General features: G+C 34.6%; 1 long non-coding RNA gene across 1 annotated transcript; it reads left to right on the plus strand.

Moving 5' to 3' along the window:
* Positions 1–1,064: 1,064 nt before the first annotated feature.
* On the plus strand, positions 1,065–5,037 carry LOC127857504 (uncharacterized). Its single transcript, XR_008038388.1, has 2 exons — positions 1,065–4,511; positions 4,800–5,037. It is a non-coding gene; the product is annotated as an uncharacterized LOC127857504 (long non-coding RNA).
* The last annotated feature ends 18,542 nt before the right edge of the window (positions 5,038–23,579 follow it).

Genomic DNA, 23,579 nt, shown 5'->3' on the forward strand with positions numbered 1-23,579 from the left:
CCCTTGAAGAGGTAAAAAATCCAAGTGGTTTATAAACGATTTTATGTAAAACAATTCACGCCTATAGTAAATTACTTCTAGGACATTTATGACAGCAAAGACGGGATTTTAAATGAAAAGTTCATGTCCAAAGTAAGATGACGTATATCATCATAATCATCATCATCATCATCATCATCATCATCATCATCATCATCATCATCATCATCATCATCATCATCATCATCATCATCATCATCATCATCATCATCATCATCATCATCATCATCATCATCGTCATCACCGTCGTCGTCGTCGTCGTCACCATCATCACCATTATCATCATCATCACCATCATCATCATCATCATCATAATCATCATCATCATCATCATCATCATCATCATCATCATCATCATCATCATCATCATCATCATCATCATCATCATCATCATCATCATCATCATCATCATCACCACCATCGTCGTCGTCGTCGTCGACATCATCATCATCATCATCATCATCATCATCATCATCATCATCATCATCATCATCATCATCATCATCATCATCGTCATCATCATCATCATCATCATCATCATCATCATCATCATCATCATCATCATCATCACCATCATCATCGTCACCATCATCATCATCGTCATCATCATCATCATCATCATCATCATCATCATCATCATCATCATCATCATCATCATCATCATCATCATCATCATCATCATCATCATCAGCATCATCATCATCATCATCACCATCATCATCATCATCATCATCATCAGAAGCAGAAGCAGCAGCAGCAGCACCATCACCACCATCATCATCAGCAGCAGCAGCACCACCATCATCATCATCATCATCAACATCATCATCATTATCATCATCATCATCATCAAATAAATAGTATTCACAACATCACCAACAAATAAATCATCAACATAATAATAATAATAATAATAATAATAATAATAATAATAATATTTTTTTTATATTTTATTACTATTATTATTATTATTATTATCATCATAATAATCATAATCATTATTATCATTATCATAAAACACTACTTCTAAAATAAACATTGTTATATCGTACTCATCAGCATCGCCATCATCATCAGCATTAATATCAGCATCACAATTAGCAACTGATATAGTTCTTCTTCAATGATTAGAGCTTTTATTTACAGCTTAAATTTAATGAAAAAAGAACAACCTTTACCGGTCGCAACTCAATGCGATCCGGAGGGGTCAGTACCCGGGAGATGAATTATTGCAACTATTTCCGAAAGTGTCCACAGTTAAATCATCAGTAGTATACAATATTCCCCCATTTGATATGATCAGACAATTACTCGTAGTTTTGCAACTTGGTTCTTTGTCTATTGGAATATCATGTTAAATTAATTGTCAAAAATGCATAACAATTTGTATGTCTTAAGATACTATAGGTCATTCGATTGTTTTAAATGGGTGCACATTTACAATATACCTTATATTCAAATTGCGAAATGTTAATAGTTAATTGAAGACGAATCAATACTGTTGGACTAAAGTACTACAAAGTTGTCATCTGCACAGTTATGGAGAATAACACCATTCATTTGGATGGAGGTAATCAGTATATTATATTATGCAATTGTGTGTGTTTAAGTCAACTAAAACCTGCTATGCGTACATGCATACTAATAAGCGATCGATGTTTTTACGCAAGTAGCACTTGTATACGTGTTTATTAAGAAAATAATTGCAATCAACAATCTTGGATTAAAGAAGGAATATTTATTGGATCTACGGCGTGAAATTATGTAATTAGAGCATTGTCGTAAAGTGTTATCCTCTTTTAACATTCACTAATTTCATCTTTATATATATGCAGCGTTCTAGATAAGATGCGTATCAGCGTAATATACGCTTTACAAATATCAAGATACTCTCAATTTATCTTTTCCGTGCGTACATTTCAGCAAGCCAATCTGGAGATACGCAATTGATGAGAATTCTCTGCGCACAACACAATAAAAATATAAACAGCTGATTGTCTTTCGCCGAAACATGAGACTGGTTATCGTTAAAATTAGAGCTATTTTTGCGCTGGCTTGTATAAATAGTAAGCCAGTCGGTAGGTATACTCTGTATGATCGAGACGCATGGTAAATTTAGTATTGATTGTTTAATAGACAGTCAAGCGCTTATCATTTGTGTTTATTTACGTGCAGATGTTAGCATGGTTTTTTCGAAACCTAAACAAAGTACTTCTCAAACTAAATTTGATTCGTTTTATTCGGCAAAAGTTGTTTCTTGTAAAATCATTGTACTGCCGATACTGACCGATTTAATTTCATCCGTTTTCAAATCAAAAAGGACATACTTGAACGCAAATAAATCAACTGTTGAAAGTTTGGAAAAAAGTTTTCCGTGGCTCACGGTGGTGGACGATAGTGACGAAGTTCGTTTAAAATGTAAAATCTGCGAACAATATAAGGCTGATAATGTTTGGGCCACTGAAAGAGCAATCAACATTAAAAAGTCGGCCATTGACAGGTAAATCATTTGATATGCCAATTGAATTCATTGTCTTACTTTAGTTTAAAAAATGTTGATTGTGAACAGTACTGCATGTATATATATTGTATAGGCTACGTTTAACAGCCTCATTATTTGGGTAACCATTTAGCCAAATGGTATGTGATAAGAGTGTTCACTAAGGAGCACTGAGGTCCTGGGTTCAATCCATGGTGGAACCACGGAAGCCTACATTTTCTCCCCATGTTTACTTCAATATAACAAATAAAAAGCTTGAAATGCCTGATAAGCTGTCTCTGCATGCTTAAGAAACAAAATTCTTTCGACAGGCACTGTACCAGCAAAGACCACATTGAGTGCCAGAAGAAAGATGCCATGTAGCTTATGTTGATTCAGAAAGTGGCGAGAAAAGTGTCCCCGATGACACGGATACTCAGGATCAGGCATTATTTAGTACACTCTATTCCTTGATGAATAATGAAATACCACTAAACAAATTAGATCCTATTTTTGATTTACAGAGGCTCAATGGTGTTGAAATGCATTATCAGATCTTGAGTCTAACCACAGTTACAGAAATGCAAGAAGTTATTGCTGAACATTACAAAAAAAGATCTTGTTACTCAAATCAAAGAATCTAACTATTATGCTATACTTTTGGATGAAAGTACTGATATAAGTGTAAGCAAGAGGTTATCAGTCTGTGTAAGGTTCCTTAAACATGGCCAAGCAGTTACTTCTTTTCTAGCAAGTGTTGAAATATCAGATGGGTGTGCCTACATGATTGTTAAAAGTGTTCATAAAATCATAACAACTTTAGGTTAAGATCTTACAAAGTGTGTTTCCTTGACCACATATGGGGCTAGTGTAATGATGGGGAGAAAGACAGGGTTAGGAGTTCAGGTGAAGTCAAACGTTTGTCCATTTATTTCACAAACGCACTGTATTGCACATAGACTTAATATAGCTATAACAGATGCTATAAGACAATGGCCCCTTGAAAAAAATTAAAGAAATGTTTCAATCATTATATAACTTTATGTCTGCATCAATAATGAGGATCAATACCCTTAAGGCAATGCAAGACTTGTTGAACGAACCGACAATAAGCATAAATGAACCACGCTCCATCCGTTGGCTTGGACTGAAGAAGTCTGTTGAGGCAGTGTATGACTGCTTTGGATCATAGCTTGCAACTCTCTCTATTTTAGCAACTAAAAATCCGACAGCCAAGGGACTGTTCAAGTACTGTTCGACTTAACAGCTTTGCTCATTGGTCTGATGCTTTGCATACATACTGACTTAGGAGTATTACCATGTAACATGCAGCAACAAAAGCTTGTATTCTCAGATGTACATCCTTTAATTCAAGGTGCTGTAGGTAGGTTAGAATACATGAAAACACATGATGGTAAAGGTCTGAAAGAGATTAAAGAAACTATTGAGTTTGGGGAGGGGGAGGAGTCACAGCCTAAATAAAAAGGAGAAACTTTTAAAAATCATAAACAATAATCTGATAGTGATTTTCTAAACATTAAAATGTTGGTACATAGGTAATTTGATTGACAATATAAATACAAGGATCAGGAAGTATGACTCTGAGGTGCTGAGTAGTCTAGGACATTTGTTAGAGCCAATATCATAGAGTGCTGGAGGTGACCAGGATGCACTAGAATGTATCACTAAAATGTATTGTGAACCAAAAGTTACCAAAAACACTGTAAATAATGTTGTTCAAGAGACAACGGTGGAAGCATTAATAAATGGAAAAGATTTGAAACTTGAATGGCAAGGAATCAAGGCATTGTTTACTGGGTGTTATAAGCAGCTTTAACTTGAAGACTTCTGCAAGAAAGTCATTATCAAACACACCGATACTCACACTTACTTCGCAAAGGTGGCACAGATTGGCATGGTTATGCAAGTGACCAGTGTGGAGTGTGAATTTAAGGTCCTTCAGTACATAGAACAGAATAAAGACAAAGCACAGGTAAAAAGCATTTTATTTTATGATAAAATTATATCTCAAGTTCTGAACTCAAACACATTTTTAAACAGAAATACAAATCTATCTTTCAGACAAAGTAACATTTGGCACTGAGTTCACAACAAAAGTTTCTGTATCATAAATTGCAAATGTATATACAGATAAATAATATTAAAATTAAAAGTATAACAATTGACAGACAAAATTAAACTGAATATTGCAGCATGGCCAATAATATTTCACTGTATTATCACATTGCATACATTTTGAAAAGCAAATGAATCATTTCAGAGCTGCACTGAAGGACGAGTCACTTGAAGCACTACTCACGGTTAGCCTTCTTGGCCCCCACAGTGGCCAACTTCAAACCCGTTAAGTGTGTCCAGACCTGGCTTAGGAGGAAAAGACGCAGGAAGAAAAGGCTCATGGAAGTCTATAAAACAAAACACACTTTAAGAAACATTTTAAGAAGGAATACACACAGTTTATTGTGTTTTACATTATTAAAGTAGTGTGTCTGTTCCCCGGCTATATTCTTGTTTTACTTTTAGCAAATTACCCTTTAAGCAAGGCAAACTTTGATAATATACCCCCATGCTTTGAAAAGTTGGAGTATTTACCCCCATGGGTCAAAAATTATCTAAAACGCTGTATATGTAGCAACTAACTGTATAAAAATGGAGACAAACATGCATTTAACGAATACAATTTGTTCCAGGTAAATTTAATTTAAACCTATTTATTTTAGCTCGATTTCATTTAAAAGCCTCAGGCTTACTGAAACGCTCTCGAGTCCGTTTCCTGGGACGAGAAACAGTGCTTGGTGTGTTGGGTAAATCTAAAGAACGCTCCCCTTGTGGGGATCGAACCCGTGATCTCCCGATCGCTAGACGGACACTATACCCATTACGCACAAATGTAAGCGCATGCGCTGATCAACGGTTGTTGGGGTTTCAATTGGATAAGACAGATTAATTTAAAGCAGCACATTTTAAAATCACAGTTAATTATTATTTTAAACTTTATAGTTTTCTTTTGATGTTGCGAATTGTATTATTTATCTCGTAATAAATCAATTATGCTATTTACAGTTGTGAAGTAATATTGAGTAATTATTAAAGGATTTGCCGATATGTTTATTATTGTGTCAAATATATTCAGCTTCGCACGATGTATTGCGCTGCCAATGCTTTTTATTATTAAACATTATTCACTCATAAAGAAATGTTTTGAAAAAAAAATCAACATATTCGTTGTTATAGGAATATTAGGCGTTATTGTCATGATTGTCACTATGGTCAAAATAATCACTATGGTAACTATTCCAACGCTTTAATGTTTTCCAAATATATAAGTTGGTTCAAACGCTTTTGCCAGGGATTTGTACGAACGTTATATGTGTTTGTTTTAATATTAAAATATCAACACTGCTCTTCATTATCCGCTACAATCTTCATTACTCAATCTATCTCAGGAAATTAGAGGAAAATGTTGTAGACCACAAAACCTGCGCAATCTACAAGCGTTTCTTGAGACTCGCTTCGCATAGTTTGTACTGAGCCATATGCTGCACGACATATCATGATTCCTTCCTTCATATTACAAACATTTTATAATAATTTTATAATAATACATTATGATATATCATACTTATAAATCTGGTATTTCATCAGCAGTTTTAATTATTTAAATAATTAAATAAAAAGGTCCGCTAATCAAATCTACACCACATTAATACCATTATCAAAATTAGACACTGCTTGGTTGAAAAAAACTTCTTCAATATTACATAAAACACACGTATTTTCCACCCGATAAACTAATTATGTCATGACAAGAATCAATAGAACTAGATGAGGATGTCAATACGAGAACAGAACAGACAATGCCGATATGTACAGTGGAAACCCTCTAAACCGAATCCTCTCTATACCGGAATCCTCTTTAAACCGGACAAATGGTCCGGTCCTATTTTTTCTCTCTATGAAACCATGCGTAGAATATCCCCCCAAGACCGGAATCGCCTCAATTCCGAATACCGGTCATTCTTTGGATCGAAAATGGGTAATTTCATACGTAAGTGTTCCTGTCTAAATCGGTAATGACCGGTTTTTGCACCTCAGACCTAGAAATCTTGTGAATAGCATATAAAAGACGCGTGAAATTAATAAAAGTGGTCGAAAATTTTGCGGTATAAATCGCAAAACAACTTGAAGGTTTCAATATACTAAATACTCGTTTCATGTAGGGCTGTACTCTCTAAAAAAATATCATAGTTGACTCGAAGGCATGTTTTAAATCTTAAACTATTGTTCGGGTTTTATCTTTCGGAGATAATGGTAGGGCATAAATAGGTGTTCACGACCGAATCCCTGAAATATGATAAACTTGGAGACATAAGTAAAGCCTTGCACTGGAAAAGGTTACATTCCACTAAGAAACGGCCGAAAAAAAAAGTTGCAAAAACAGTCGATTTCGATTAGCGTAAAGTTCTTTTTTGGTATGAACATGACATATCTTTTTTATTGCATAAATCGATTCCGCTTAGAATGGCCTTTAAGAACAGGTATGGTTATAGGGGTCTCTATGTGCAAAATGTTGCATTTATTTTCGCTCAAAGTTGTCGCTTTTACATTGAATTATATAGGGAAACTATTTAGTATATTGTGACCTAAACGCAAACCTGGCCTAGTCACAAAGGAGCTGTATTTACAGAAAATCATCCTTTTTGGGGTGGGATATTACGCGTTTTGGCAAATGTCACGGAATAAATGCGTTTGTTTCATGAATTTTAGGAGCATTGTGAGTTTTTAAGAAAAAAAAGCGTTTTCAGAGGAAAATAAGAAAAAAAACGTACAAAAACTCGTCTTTAGCATCTCAAATCGCAACAATTTGTGCTGAAAGAACTCATGAACACGATTTAATAGTTGTTTACTTCTTTTTCTAGATCGCTTGTAACAATATTTCAGTATTTTGACCGATTGTTATTATTTAGGGTAATCGTTTTACTCTTGAACGCCCGTTATAAATCAAAGCTCCGACCGCGAAAGCCAGATGGCTTATCAGGCGTTATAATAAAATGCATTTTAAGCATTTCTACGTGAAAGATCGGTCTGAAATTTGGCATGCACATAGAAAATAGGTTTATAAGTATCGAGAGGTGCTTATTTTTCGCGATGTTAACAGTAAATGTTGTCTTATAGGTTACAATATACTAAATACTCGTTTCATGTAGGGCTGTACTCTCTAACAAAATATCATAGTTGACTCGAAGGCATGTTTTACATCTTTAACTATTGTTCGGGTTTTATCTTTCGGATATTATGGTAGGGCATAAATAGGTGTTCACGACCGAATCCCTGAAATATGATAAACTTGGAGACTTTAGTAAAGCCTTGCACTGAAAAAGGTTACATTCCACTAAGAAACGGCCGAAAAAAAAGTTGCAAAAACAGTCGATTTTGATTAGCGTCAAGTTCTTTTTTGGTTTGAACATGACATATCTTTTTTATTGCATAAATCGATTCCGCTTAGAATGGCCTTTAAGAACAGGTATGGTTATGGGGGTCTCTATGTGCAAAATGTTGCATTTATTTTCGCTCAAAGTTGTCGCTTTTACATTGAATTATATAGGGAAACTATTTAGTATATTGTGACCTAAAGAGACTTGTCCTGTAATGTGCATACCAATGAATAGAATTGATAATACTGATGCTTATTACTGATAACAAACATAGGGTTCTTTAGTGAGTTTTGTTTTTGAAGCAGTTGCATTTAGATATTCATTTCCATTTTCAAATTGGAAATTAAGATAGCTAAGACTAAATAGGTCTGAATCTCCTCGTAAGCGAAGGCGCGTGAAAGAAATATGGGGAAGGAAAGTCGACGATCGGGGATATCGTGTGAAAAAAGTCTGTGTACATGTCTCATTGGGAGCACAATTCTTCACTCAATAGTTCTCATGGGCGTTATCATGTGCATTATAGGCGCGAGGAACACGTGTTGTTCTTATGTAATGCAATATGAATGAATGTTATATAAATATTAACTATACAATTTGCTGAAAGTGTGTGGTTTTCCACATAAGGCTTTTTCATTGACCTTCTGAAATTAAAATAGTCAATTTTCCCTCTAAAACCGGAATCCTCTATAAACTGGAATTTTGTATCGGTCCCGGGGGTGTCCGATTTAGAGAGGTATTACGGTATACGCCTTTTGTTTTACTGCGAACAGCATTTGCTTTGATAACAAACAATGAATATTGAAAAAAGATTTCAAACAAAACATGTGTAAAAGATTGTAATTTCCAAATTTGATTTTAAAACTGAGAATACAATTATAACAATCGCATTGTTTTGAGTGGTTACCGGTACGTTGACTTGTCACATGATAAACAATGTCTGGTCTTATTCTTGTTATTAAAACAAAGCTAAAACATCATCAGTGTAAACGGTATCAAAAAGACACATCCCGGATTGAGCTACCAATCTATGGAAGTATTATTTATATAGCAAGTGTCGATACGGCAGTAGTTTTGGAACGATAATACATGTGCGATATTTATTTCTACCAGAAGATTAAGTGTCACCTAAAATTGCAATCTCAATCCTGGTTTTTTGCATTGCGTTCAAATCAATCTTCAGTCTATTAATCGCATGTTAGTGTATATCAAGTAATATCTCGCCTGTAAGCCCACCTTATCATGAGACCTAGCTATCAGAAAACCTAGACAAGTTAACACCTAAGTGGCGCCTATGCTTATAGATAATGCTACTTTCATGATGATTTTGATGAACATTTGTCATCCATTATAACACTGGTACACTTGTTGTGTACCATTTATTGTAAATTAAAATGCAAAATAAATATTCGTTTTTTAATAACATTAGTTATCTATAATAGGTATTTCGGTAATTATTTAAACGCTTCCCAGATCCCAGACGTGAATCAAAATCCCATATGTTACTAAGTGTAATGGTGGTATGAGTAATAAAATCCAATTCTTTAATACTAAAACAAATGTTTCATATGTATCTGACACGAAATAGCTTTTTAAAAATGGGCTTTCGATAACTTGATTTCCGAAGCAGAGTGGGTATCGTAATCCCCCATGTTTTTACCTTTAAAGGTGATATTATTACTTTTAAACATTGCTAAAAGGACATAAATCACTTTTATTGAAAGTGCAAAATAAAGAATCAGATTGGTCATTATCTGAAATAAATTAACTTTTTGTTTAACGGAGTTTTCGGTAATCCTAAATATTACAGTTTCCAATATTAGACGCTCGCCCGGCTGGCGACATACCCCAAATTAACACGGTTAATCATGGTTAAAGTAATGGCATTTATCAATACAATTAAAACACAAATTAAACACCATTGGTTTCACTTGCGTTTTATGCCAAATAGCAAAATAATGACGAGGATTTTGATAAGTTGCGCAACAGTTTTTACATATATACGTGTTATAATTCATTTTAGTATTGGTTGTGTGTTTTAATTAGTCTGGAAAGTGCTTCACTAAGAATAAGTCTGATTTTCTTAAATAAATTAACTTTCTATAACGATTATATTGGGAATTCTGCATTTAAGCTGCCCCTCGCGCTGGTCAAGATCACGCTTCGGTTTGGAAATGGTATAAATTCAACGCCTCCGACTAATCAGTATGGATACAGACTGTCCGAGAAACTTGAAACCTATTTACACCGTGAAATCATATTTCTTTAACGTTTGTTTTGAAAAAATAAAGAAACTCATTGAAAGAAGGTAAATCTTGACATTTTACTTGTCTGGGAAAAATTGGGACAGGTTGTCAGCAACCGGGGCAGCCTATTTATCGATCGATGATTGGTCGATTGATCTTTAGAGGAAAATTAGACTGACAAGTGGCGTGATGTTGAGTATGTGAAGGATTGTCAACATGTCATAGTTTACACGCATGTTCATGAGAAAAATACAAATAACATAACGTAAAACACATGTACCACAGTTCATCATGTTTATAATAAACTTATAAGTAAAATTAAATTCGTTGATACATGTGCAAAGAAAACTAATACACCATGTTCTGTTTACAATTTGTGGTTACACTCCTATCAAACTAGAGAACATGGATTCATTCCAGTCATTAAAAGCAAAACAACTAAACAAAGCGAAGCAAAACAACAACAAACAACAAACCATACACTTTCTTTGTTGGAAAACTATACATGCTATGAGTTGAGATAATTATATATATATATATATATATATATATATATATATATATATATATATATATGTATGTATATATAAACATTATTCATTATTACCCTGCTTCCCAGGTGGTGTGCATCATGGAGAGAAGTGCGACGTCTGCGAGGAAATGCCGATACGAGGCACACGCTGGAAGTGCGACCAATGCAAACCTAAGACATGTGTAATTCGTGCTTTTGGATGTATAGACGTTAACACGATAAAGCCCATTCATTTACACATCAACAAAACCAGAAGATTCGCCACCCGCCGGTATGTTTGCGAAGATGTTTTAGTGATTGATTTTAAATGAGCTATGTCTATTTCATGAAATGATATACTTTGTCAAATGAGCACTAAACAAACTGTACAAATAAAATTCAAATAGGGCAACATGTGCGTATGTATAATTAATTGAGGACACTATTTTGTACAAACATTAAAATGGACCATATTTTGTATACATCACATTTAAAAAAGATCATATTTCGTACGCAATTAATTTCCAAACACGCAATCATAAGAGGACATTGTCGTGCGTACGCAATTAAAAGCGGCACATATTTTATAAGCATTACATTAAAAGAGGATGTTTGCGTATGTCTAAACTTAAAGCAGGCCTTATTTTGAAGATATAGACTTAAAAGAAGACCATATTGTATGTCAATCAAATTTGAAAAGGCCATATTTTGTACTTGTTTTGGTTCACCAGAACCAAGTGATACGGCTGTATCTCATTTGGAGGGTTCTATTACAGGAAGAAAGCAAGATCCAGACAAGCGTCCGTGTTTGCCGGACAATTGGATAGCTATGGAACCCAATAAACCCGTCATCACAGTTGGTGTTAAATCTGACACAGAGGAATTCCAAACCGTGAAACGCAGTTTCACTCGAACACTTGACCAAAAATTGTCAGTTTGATAAGAGTTCAAAACAAATTTCTCTGGGAGTTTTACTTTCAGTAAGTATTATTTCTACATCTTGTTAATATCTTGTTAATATGACATTTTTTCTGTCATATTCTTCTCTTAATTACTGTTTGTCGTATCTTTTGTGCTTCATGTAAGGTACAATAACCTCATCGCTAATAAGCTGTCCACATTTCCATGGCTATCCGGCTGTCCGTGGATAGCTGTCACTAACCATGATATAACTTTCCTAAAAAAGTACCATACGTAAATTTAATTATGGTATGGCGTACTGAATAGACATTTTTCTCCAAAAAGCCCTATACTTTGCCCATGGAACCGTTTGTAAAACATAGTTGGGATACTTTCTCAGTAGAATTAAGTTTGTAGATTCATAGAAATTCAAAACAGCCGACTTGCTTCTTTGGTATAAAGCCACTTGTCTTGACATAAGCGATTCAATGATGGCTGCCTTTGAGGTTGTAAAAAATAACTGTCATTTACTGTTACAATTATAAACATTTAATAGTTTTACTTACTGAATTAAACATGTAGAATAAGCGTATGTTATCTTTATCTCTTCAAAGTCATAATAATCTTGAAACCGCATGTAAAATGTAATTTTGTCATTCAGACATCCTCAGTTCATTGATACTTGCGGAACTTTGATTCGGTGATTTGCATAAGTTAACAGTTCCAATATTTACAAAAAGTGAACGCTAACGTTTGCAGTTTACAAAAGCCAAATGTTAATTTGCATATCATATTTGTATAAAATACTTATATACTATGCAATAAAAGCATTATTTTTTCTATATAATAATTTAACACAATGCTTTATAGTGTATTATAATTGCAAACATTGATCCGATCATTTGGACACTCATTTCTGTGTACAAAGGCTGATTAGTCACGGTACTTATATTTATTTGATCTTTGGGAAGCCAAACATTTGCGCGGAGCTGGGTTAGGAATAAGAGCACGTTTCAAAGCTATTTTATACAAATGTCCTGGTGACGTTGGTAGAGTCAAGTAAGTCTATGTAAGGCTTTTAAAGCTATTGTATGTTAGAATTGGTTTTCAAACTTAGTATTTTATTACTTGTGAACCTAAAATATATTTCCGCAAAAGAATATTTGTGCTCCCATTGGTGACAGATATCGACGGGGTTTTATCCAAGTTTAGGTATAATCTGCCAGAAAGAACACCAATCACCTCAAACGATTGAAGACACGGGGCATGTGAGGGTCAAGAGAGCTTCTGCACGTATGTATGATATTTCTACAAAGCGCATTAAAAGTTTCGATTACAGGACGGATAATTGGGTGGCATTTGTTCATACAACAATACTAATAATGTATATGAATCTTACACACCTCTAACACACAATCCGGCAAGATGCAGTCTATTGTGGAAAAAAAATAGGAATAAGACATGGCGTGTTAAACACACAATTAGGAATCTACACGTAATTGTTTAAAAAAAAAACTGACAAAACTGGCTGTTAGCAGGAAACTTTTACGCCTTTACGCCTACTCACCCTTCAAATGTATTGAAAATGGTGAACGTGTTTACCGCGCATATAGGCACGAGAGAAGAATAGTTAAGAAAGACAAACAAAAATCAGTTCACCAATTTCAAAGAACAGAATGGTCCGACATCCAAAGATATGGCGAATGCACAGAGGATGATGTATATTGCCAAAGAACGTGGCATGTCCATTAAGAATTATCTCATTATTTGAATTCTTCATCTCATTGTTTGATGGTTATACCATCCAGCCGCCTATGTTTATAAGTAAACACTTATTGATGAGATTGAATCAAGACCATACCTTAATAAATGAAGTCCAATCTCTTTTCTCACCAATCTTTATATCTGAGATGCGACAGAGGCCACCTGCATATTTTCCTTCTGGGATTTACAAGGCTTGCAGCAACATAGCGTCAATCATATGTCAGGGGTCAACATTTATAAATCTTTTACTTTACGTACACGTTGAGATCTCTTTAAAAGAAAATAAACAGTGAAAGGCGCGGCGACGAAGCAATAGGTATTGCAATTATTAGAATGAGCAGAGACACACCAATCCCAGAGCAACACAATACATTATGGACATTCGAGGAAATTAAGCGTAATCTTTATAAATTGAAAAGGGATATACATGTAGTGTGCCAAAAGGTATGTGCCGACTCTCTCATTTGACGTCAAGTTTTCTACGCTCTGCTAGTAATAAAGTCTGTTAATAAATAGATCCCGGAACTGTTCAACTCTATTAAGGATACCGGTGCCATGCTTGTGGCTCAGATTGAGTTAGTTGCTCATATCAAATAGTGTTAACGAGTTATTATGATATCAGACGACACCGACAGCTTTGCAGTATTACTTTCTTCAATCCATATTACCAGGCAGTCGGTATGAAATACATTTGTAGCAGTATTATACTGATGTGAAGCGTCCACAGCAAAATATAATTTCGCAGCTTGAGGCACCATTTGCAACCTGACATGACATGATTAAGAGCTCTTTTAATAGTAATTTAAGACGAGCCGACGTGTTTTTTTCGAGCTCTGACAAAACTTTGATATACTTTGTTAATTTTAATACGAAAATCATTTTAATACCAAACTAAAGGATATAATGTGAACGTTTTACCAGTGTTAAACTGTTATTGAAATGACAGGAAGAAAAAGGAAAGATAAGAAGAAAAGAAGTGAAAGTGATGAGGATTTTGAAGCTAGCAAACGTGTAAATACGCAAACATCGCCAGGGGGGGGGCTTGGATTAATCAGCCAGGTATTGGGCGAAACCAATTCAGTGTACTATCACGAGGAGATTACCGTGAGCACAAGTAGCGTATTCGACGAACTAAGTAGTGTGAGTGATACTGATGAAGGGATTAACGAAGGGATTAACGTGAGTAATAGTTACGCATTCGACGAGATAAGTAGAGTGAGCGATACAAACCAAATCGGCGAGCCAAAGCGGTCTATAACAATGGAAAGCAATACGTGCCAAAACAATATGGGGCCAACAAACGCGGACATTTTGGCCATGCTTGGCAAACTAGATCTAACATTAAATAAGATGGACGCACGATTTAAGGTACTCGAAGGGCTAGAGAGGAAAATGGATAATTTTGAAAAGGAATTCAAAAAAATACGGTTACATATGGATACAGTCGCCAAGGCTTCTAGGGAAAAAGTCGACATGGTGGAAAACAAAATAGACTCCGTGGGTATTGACATAGAGGGGGCCAGGAGAAAGATATTGGACCTGGAACAGGTCAACAACAGATTAAGAGACAACATGAATTATGTGCAATCACAGAATATGAGAAACAAGTTAATATTCGGCAATATCCCAGGGGAAGAAAATGAAACGCCGACAAAATGCGAAGAAATAGTGAGAACATTCATGTCGGAGAAGCTAAAATTTACCAAGGAAGCGGTGGCTGCCATGAGATTAGAGAGAATGCACAGGATGGGCCACAAAAACACAAACGGAATAAGACCTGCCGGAAACGGCGGCGATGGGAGGCACCGAAGTATCGTGTGCAAATTCTCGTTCTTCAATGACAGACAGCAGGTCCGCGGGAGCAGCCGAAATTTAATGGGAACGCCGTTCTACGTCACGAAGCAGTTCCCACCGGAAGTTGCACTAAAATGGAGGCGTTTCCTTAAAAGAGCCAAAGAGGCAAAGCAGGCGGGAATACGGGCGTGGGAGTCATACGACACTTTATACATCGACGGCAGGCCAATAAAGGATGCATAGGAGGGACCGGAGGGACTAAAGTGTGTAGTTTGGAACTATAATGGTTTGAGTGCAGGCAAGCGGGAGGACCCGGATTTCGTTTCTTTTTTATCACAGTATGATTTAATTATTTTGTTAGAATCATGGACTGACAAATCAAGCAAAATAGAACTTTCTGGGTACGATTGTAATAACTTTTTTTAGGAAATATAGACACAGGCAAGCCAAGCGCAATAGTGGCGGTGTAGTAATATATACGCGCAGTAGCATAACCAGTGGAATATCGGTTGTTAAGAATACTCACGACACTATAATATGGCTTAAACTAGATAAATCATTTTTTAACAATAATGAAGATATATTTATTGCAGCAGTATATATGTGGGGAAGCGAATCGCCGATGACCAACTTGATAGATACGGACCTGTTTGAAAGTCTCGTTAGCGATATTAACCATTTTCAAGGGTTGGGCACAGTAATGTTAGCTGGGGATTTTAACGCTAGAACAACGTGTAAATGTGATGCCATTCTTTGTGATTCATATGTATACGATATTGACCCCGAATACTATTTAGCTGATAACACGGTACCAAGATTTTCGATGGATAAGGGAAGTAACTCTCAAGGAAATAATTTACTTGACCTATGTAAGGCCATGACATTGAGAATCGCTAACGGGAGATTGGGCTCGGATTATAGCATTGGTAAATACACATGTTTTAATACTCATGGTGCAAGAGTCATCGATTATTTGATTCTAAGTGAACATTCCTTTAATATAGTAGATAACTTTAGTGTAAAAGAATTTAATAATTTCAGTGATCATGCCCCGCTGTATTTTAATATAAAATGTTACTTGCCAGTTTCAGTATACGAACCATACATAAGCGAGCACGTGAAATGGAGGGATGATAAAAACAGCATTTCCGAGATGGTTTAATAAGCAGGGCAACGGATTTTTACAATTTAATTCATAGCCACGTAGATCAAAATAACGCAAATATCGACACAATATTTAAAAATTTCACAAATATTTAAAGAGATGTAGCAGACCCATTGTTAATCAAACGCGTTAAAAAATATCCACAATTTGAACGACAAACTATATCGGATTGCGATAAATGGTTTGATCAAGAATGCAGTGATGCGAAACAGTTGTATCAAGATGCATTGCATATATATAACAACTCACATATCGATACGGATAGAGTTAAATTGTGTCAATTAAAAAGTAATTTTAAAATGATTACAAAAAATAAACGGAAAGCATACAATCTTAAACGCTGTAAACAATTCGAAGACCTTAAACGGAAAAAAACCAAGGAATTTCGGAAGTACTTTAGGTCGCAGAATACAACTTGTTACAATAGTTATACGTCGCTCAATGATTTAAAAAATTATTTTCAGCAAATGTTTTCGGACGAAAATTTTACTCATAACGCTAATGCAGAAGAATTTAATTCGAACCATGACTTCGAAAATTTCGAAAATGTGTTACGTGACCTTGATAACAAAATAACATATAACGAAGTAGTTAAAGCTATCGCCCTCTTAAAGAAATGTAAATCGCCTGGTTTAGATTATTTGCTAAACGAATATTTTATAGAAGCCTGCGATATTTTGGCTGGTTATACAACAACGATTTTAACATCATTTTAAATACAGGTAAATTCCCGTTAGCTTGGACAGAATAGATTGTAATACCTGGGGTTTGCAAGTTACCATTCAAAAAACCAAAATTAATGTTTTCCGCAAACGCGTAGCTATCAAACGTAATGAGCGGTGGGTATATGGTAACGAAAACATAGACATTGTAAACGATTTAATCAATCTTGGTGTAACACTTGATTATACTGGGAACTTTAATCTCAATACTAACACTCTGCGTGGTAACGGTCTAAAGGCACTTAATATATTGCTATCAAACTTGAAAAACTATAGTTGTACACCTAAGGTAGCTTTACAGTTGTTTGATGCGTTTGTTTCTTCAATTATTACATACTCGTGCGAAATATGGGGATTTTGAAAGTGTAGCGAGTTGGAAAAATTGCACCTTAAATTCTGCAAAGCTGTTCTTGGTGTAAGAAAATCAACTTCAAATATAGGCGTTTACGGCGAACTTGGTAGACACCCGTTAAATATTAACAGATAAGTACGCATAGTAAAATATTGGTTTAAAATAACTAACAGTAAAAACATTATATTACGATCCATACTGGAAGAAGGTTTGGCTGACTTAAATGATAATAAATAAAACTGGTTCGGAAAGGTACGTGACTTACTATGTAAATACGGATTCAATATGTGTGGTCTAATAACTCACAAATAAATGAGGCAACTTTTTTGTCTTTGTTTTAACAAATAGTATCGACGAATACCTACAAGAGTGGAAACGAGATATTGATGATAATAGGGTACTCATTGTATATAAAGCATTAAAAAAAAACTTTTCTTTTGAATCATATCTCGAGACGATTTTGTCAAGAAATCTTAGAATTGCGATAACGAAATTACGCATCTGTGCACATAACCTTGGAATTCAGACAACTAGATATGATAGGATGGAAAGAAATATGCGACTCTGCCAATTATGTAACAGCAACGAAGTGGAAGACGAATTCCACTTTCTGTTGAAATGCTTCAAATTTGTTCAAATCAGAGAAAACTACTTTAAAACTTATTATAGAGTCAGACCTAGCATGTTCAAACTCACACAGTTATTAACCACACAAAGTAAAAGCGAAATGTACAAGTTAGGCACGTTCATATCAGAGGCACTAACTATTCGCCAAGTTTATACTCATAGTAATGTATAATTGTGTTATATGTATAACTGTAGTGTCATATGTATAACTGTAGACTGAATTCATTATGACACATTATGCTATAAAGTGATACGCTGCATTTAACCACGCTGTGTAACTATTGTAAGCTGATGTAGTTGTTGCATTAACATTAATTATAAATAAATTCGGTATTCTGTGTACTACTAACATTTAACTGTGATTCAAATTGTATAATGTTTTGTTCTTTAAAAGGACACTGATTTATTTTATTGATCATGTTGTGTAACTATTGTATGCTGATGGAGTTGTTGCATTAACATCAAGTATAAATACAATTCGGTATTCTTCGTACTACTAAAATTTTACTGTGATTCAAATTGTATTATTTCTTGTTCTTTAAAAAAATATTGATTTATTTTATTGATCATGTTGTGTAACTAGTGTATGCTGATGGAGTTGCTGCATTAACATCAAGTATAAATAAAATTCGCTACTCTGTGTACTACTAACATTTTACTGTGATTCAAATTGTATTTTTGTTCCTTAAAAAGATATTGATTTATTTTATTGATCATGTTGTGTAACTAGTGTATGCTGATTGATTTGTTGCATTAACATCTAGTATAAATAAAATTCGGTATTCTGTGTACTACTAATATTTAACTGTGATTCAAATTGTATTATCTTTTGTTCTTTAAAAAGATATTGATCTATTTTATTGATGATGTTGTGTAACTATTTTATGCTGATGGAGTTGTTGCATTAACATTAAGTATAAATAAACTTCGGTATTCTGTGTACTACTAACATTTTACTGTGATCCAAATTGTATTATTGTTTGTTCTTTAGATAGATATTGATTCATTTTATTGATACAACGACATATTAAAGCAGTTCCATATATATAGCTAGATAAACGGTTATCATGTTTGTCTAAAATAGCTGTAAAGATCCTCCATTACCAAATTATGATGTTTCTGTCAGAAAAACAACGACTTACTATATTCATGTATTTCGTATTATCATTTTATTTATATTTATATTTAGTTCATTGAAAGTACATATAAGCAATACAATACAAACATACATATTATATTTGAGCAATATGCTAGGCAGATAGAATTGCAGTATTGCTCTACATAAAGGCTGTAAAATACAATTGGACATAATTGAGAAGGAAGCTCGAGGCTTATACTATGTCTCTCTTCTGTCAGTTAGAAGCGCTGCTGTAATGGTGTAAACAACCAAACGTATAACAACTATTTAAAGACATGTCAAATTTACGAACAATATATTACAGTGATAGATAATTGCATACTGGTTAGAAATGTAAAAAATACTATAACTTATAATAAATTATTATCATTTTGTTTAACACTAGAAACTGTAAAGTTTATGTGTAATAAAATTCTGTTCTGTTCTGATTAAATTTGGAACTACCCCATAATTACTCTATGTTTTCGGACACTTAAAAATAATTATTTGTTTTCTTGTCCGAAAACTTAGATACGAAAATTATTCACACAATACAGGTGTCCGAAAATTTAGTGTCGAAAATTGAAGTGTCCGAAAATAGCGTTAATTGTATCAACGACTACAGGTAATAGCACGTGCGTGTAAAATACCACGCCGTATAGTATAAATTACATTTATATATGTTTGCACTGCAATTTAAATAACTTTAAATGCTAAATTTATTTTAAAGAACGTTACTTCAAGGCTGTACTTTGACCAACGAGTTCAAAGATGAACATGTGATGTACCGATACTCGCTAGTAGGAACCTGTAATCAACGCAATAAAAAGGCAAACTATGAAATCTTTGTTTGTTCAGTTCCGAAAGTTGTTGTCTAACACCTTCCATTGTTCCATTGTTCGTAAAACTTGCAAGAGGGTGCATCACACTTTGGAGCGTTTAGTATTTGTCATAGTTATTTTACTGAGAAGGGGTAGTACCATTGTGGGAGATAATAAAACTGTTAATTAGCACTACCCCTGGTAATGGTCATAACGCTTATTTTCAAAAGAATGTTGTTTAAGATTATCATAATTGGCACTAATGGACATTATTCCGTTGTTCCTCTATGGCTTTTAACGTTTGATTACTGATTTCTTTAATCTGGTTGACCAACATTTGGTAAAGTAGTGCTATAAAATATACTTTCCGAAAACTTAGAGACAATAATTATTGACGAAAACTCGTGTGTCCGAAAATTAAGAGTCACAAAAATAATTATTTTTGCTAAAAAAGGGGTGTCCAAAAACTTAGAGTGTCCGAAAACATAGAGTTATTACGGTACATGTAATCTATTGTAAAACCAATTAAAATAAGTCAGATTGCATGTTGGGAATTTGTGTGAGTTTTTGGTATAACGCCATGTGAAATAAGGTGTTAGCTCGTCTCTCCAAAGCCTTCCCTAAGGTTAGGGTGGTCAAGTGAATTCCTATCAAACATATGAGATTCATGGTCGGACCGACATCAAATCGTCGGTTTGACGATTGACCAACGTTGAACGTTTGTCACGTGCTTGCTTGGTTTTTCTCTATTATCACATTCTCACACAATCTGGATGTAGGTTTGTATCCAGCTCATTATATTGTTTTTCTGTCTCTTTACAAGTTACGTGTCTTTGGATACAACTTGCGTCAATTATCTCAATATGTCAATATTACTTAAAAATTGCAAGCAACTTCGTTATTGAATCAATTACGTCCAACTTTGTCTTATTTAGTTAATATGCTTTCTACCATTGTCGAAGGTAAACTCACGGTCGTTCATGTATAATATGACATTGAACTTAACCTTTCTGGATCAATAAATAACAATAGTCTTTTATTACAAAAAATAAATGTAGAGGAAAAGTAAAATGCATTTTATGTTTAAGATGGCCATTGTCGGTCCTATTGTATTCGGGTACTTTTGAGGGTACTGAAAGAGTGACGATCATTTGTAGGGACTTATTGACTCACATCAAGTGAGAAAAATGTGCAACCCCAATTAGCAAACGGGTCTACAGGGCTAGTCCTGCACTAAAAAGTTAAAAATATCAAGGTTTTTGTTTTATCTGTATGCATTTTTTATGACCGAATATTGGACAGATTTTTCAACGTGTATGTACAAACCTTCCAATACGTATCAGTCTAAGTTAAGAGGTAATTGATATCCAACTAAGTCCAATGTTTTCGTATATACCTCTGATCAATGACTTGAAACTTGTAAATTGTAAACCACGATGTCCCTTTTTCAAGAAATAAATACAAATATGTGTTATCTCTACAACTTTGGAAAAACAATCGAATATGTATGTACAACTAACGCTGACCCATATTTTTAACCAATACAAGTTGGGACAAAGTAATAACGGTCGATATGATATACGCCTTTTACACATTAAATGTGCCGACTTTGTTTGTACCTACAGGTTCATTTATATAGTGGGCTTTTCCAATATCATTCGCATTCCTAAAAGTCAATATAACAATATAACATTTAGGTAGCAATTCTGGTAGCTATTTGACCATATTCAAGTACAAAAAGGTATCGTTAATATTAAAACGCAACTTTTATTTTATTCAGGAAAACTAATCAGTGATTGGTGAATATGGGTCTTATACCGTTTATCCTTGTATATTCGAGCAAACATAAGAATATGGTAAATGAAGGAAAAAACGCAAACGAGAACAAGCTCTTTCACGGAACCAAACCGGACATAATCTGATATGTGATCACTCAAAATCTCAATATGCGCCTAGCTGAAACAAACTTCGGTGCGACTTAAGGCAACGGCACCTATTTTGCTTCGATGGCAAGGACTTCAGATTCATACGCTACGCCTGATCTTAAAACGGGTCACACGTTTATGTTGCAGTGTCGTGTGCTGGTGGGAAAATGTGCTGTAGGGCAACAAGATTTACGGAGGCCGCCTGTGTTGCCGAGAGTAAGGGTGGTCCTTTCGTACTTTATGACATCTGTGTTGACGATGTCCGCAATTCCAAAATATTCTGCATCTTTGACCACACTCAGTACTTTCCGGAATATATCATTGAATACAAATAAATAAATAACTATATCTACAGATATTCTGAGTAAATTTTTTATCATGTCTTGTGCTTACCGGAAAATAAATAATACGTGTGTGCAAATTCTGTCTATTTTTTTTTCCCAGGCGATTTTAGCGTGGCGAAAAGCCACGCCGCCCTCCCGGATCGCCACTCTGCCTTTTTCAAAGGCAAATTTCGCCACGCGCCCTTTTTTCAAAGGCAAATTTCGCCACGCGCCCCTATCGATAACATCTTTATTCCCTTACTATCTAACTTGGTCCGCAAAATCAGCTTCCTTGATTGTCTGTGACGCTCCGACTGTGCTTGATTTACTCGAGAGACGTCAACGTCTAATCGACTATATAAATGAGCAGATTTAATCTATTAAAGTGCTCGATCTATAGGTAGGTCTTACTGACTGCTCCAAAGCTGTGAATTAGTCATGCGTGAATAACCCCGTGTCAGTATCAATCGATAATGCCGAAGGCTATGTTATACCAAGCGCACTTTTCGGTCGGCAATGTGTACTCCTGCACGATAAAATCATTACTTCGGAGACTTTTGATGAAAAACTCGATGTTATTCTCGTGGCAATTGTGCATTGCATGCATTATTCAGTTATATCAAAACATATATTTTTACGCATAATTACATTTAAAATCACAAACAAATTTATTCTTTATCGTTTTCGTCTTTAAGATAATTAGATCTAATTTTTGAAATAATTACTCAAACGTATACTAATTTAACAAAATGCGAATCGCGTATACGATTAAACGTTGCTATGCGCACCTGTCGCTTACATCATTTGACATTTTATCAACATGGCGGACTATACAGAATTATATTTTGACTAAGCAAAAATGGCAAATAACGTCGTAAACGATCGAATTAACGATGGAGATTATACATTAAGAAGGAATTAATGAAATGTCTGTGATAATCAACGATGCATAAAAATGTTTTAAATAGCAACAACATTATGTATTTATTTGTAATCTATTCGGTGGATGTATGTCACGGACACGAGTGTTTGCATATTGTTAGCGATCAATTTACATGCAATGTTATTTTAAACATCTGTCAAGATTATTGTTACAAAATGGGATAAGACAAACATGGTTTCATTTATATGTTAGTGGATCTGTGTATAATCAGATTCATATGCATATATTGCTTTATTATGTTTGTCGTGCTGTACGGTTTATTGAAACAGCATGGAACTTAAATGTACATTGCCAGGTAAATATATTAATATAAATCATAGTAAGTTAAATACATCTATTACCATTAAATGTGCTTGTTTATATTCTTTTCCACAACTGCCTCTGAGTCGATTAAATGTTTC

Source organism: Dreissena polymorpha, chromosome 14 (assembly GCF_020536995.1).
Source record: "Dreissena polymorpha isolate Duluth1 chromosome 14, UMN_Dpol_1.0, whole genome shotgun sequence".
NCBI classification, from domain to species: Eukaryota; Metazoa; Mollusca; class Bivalvia; order Myida; family Dreissenidae; genus Dreissena; species Dreissena polymorpha.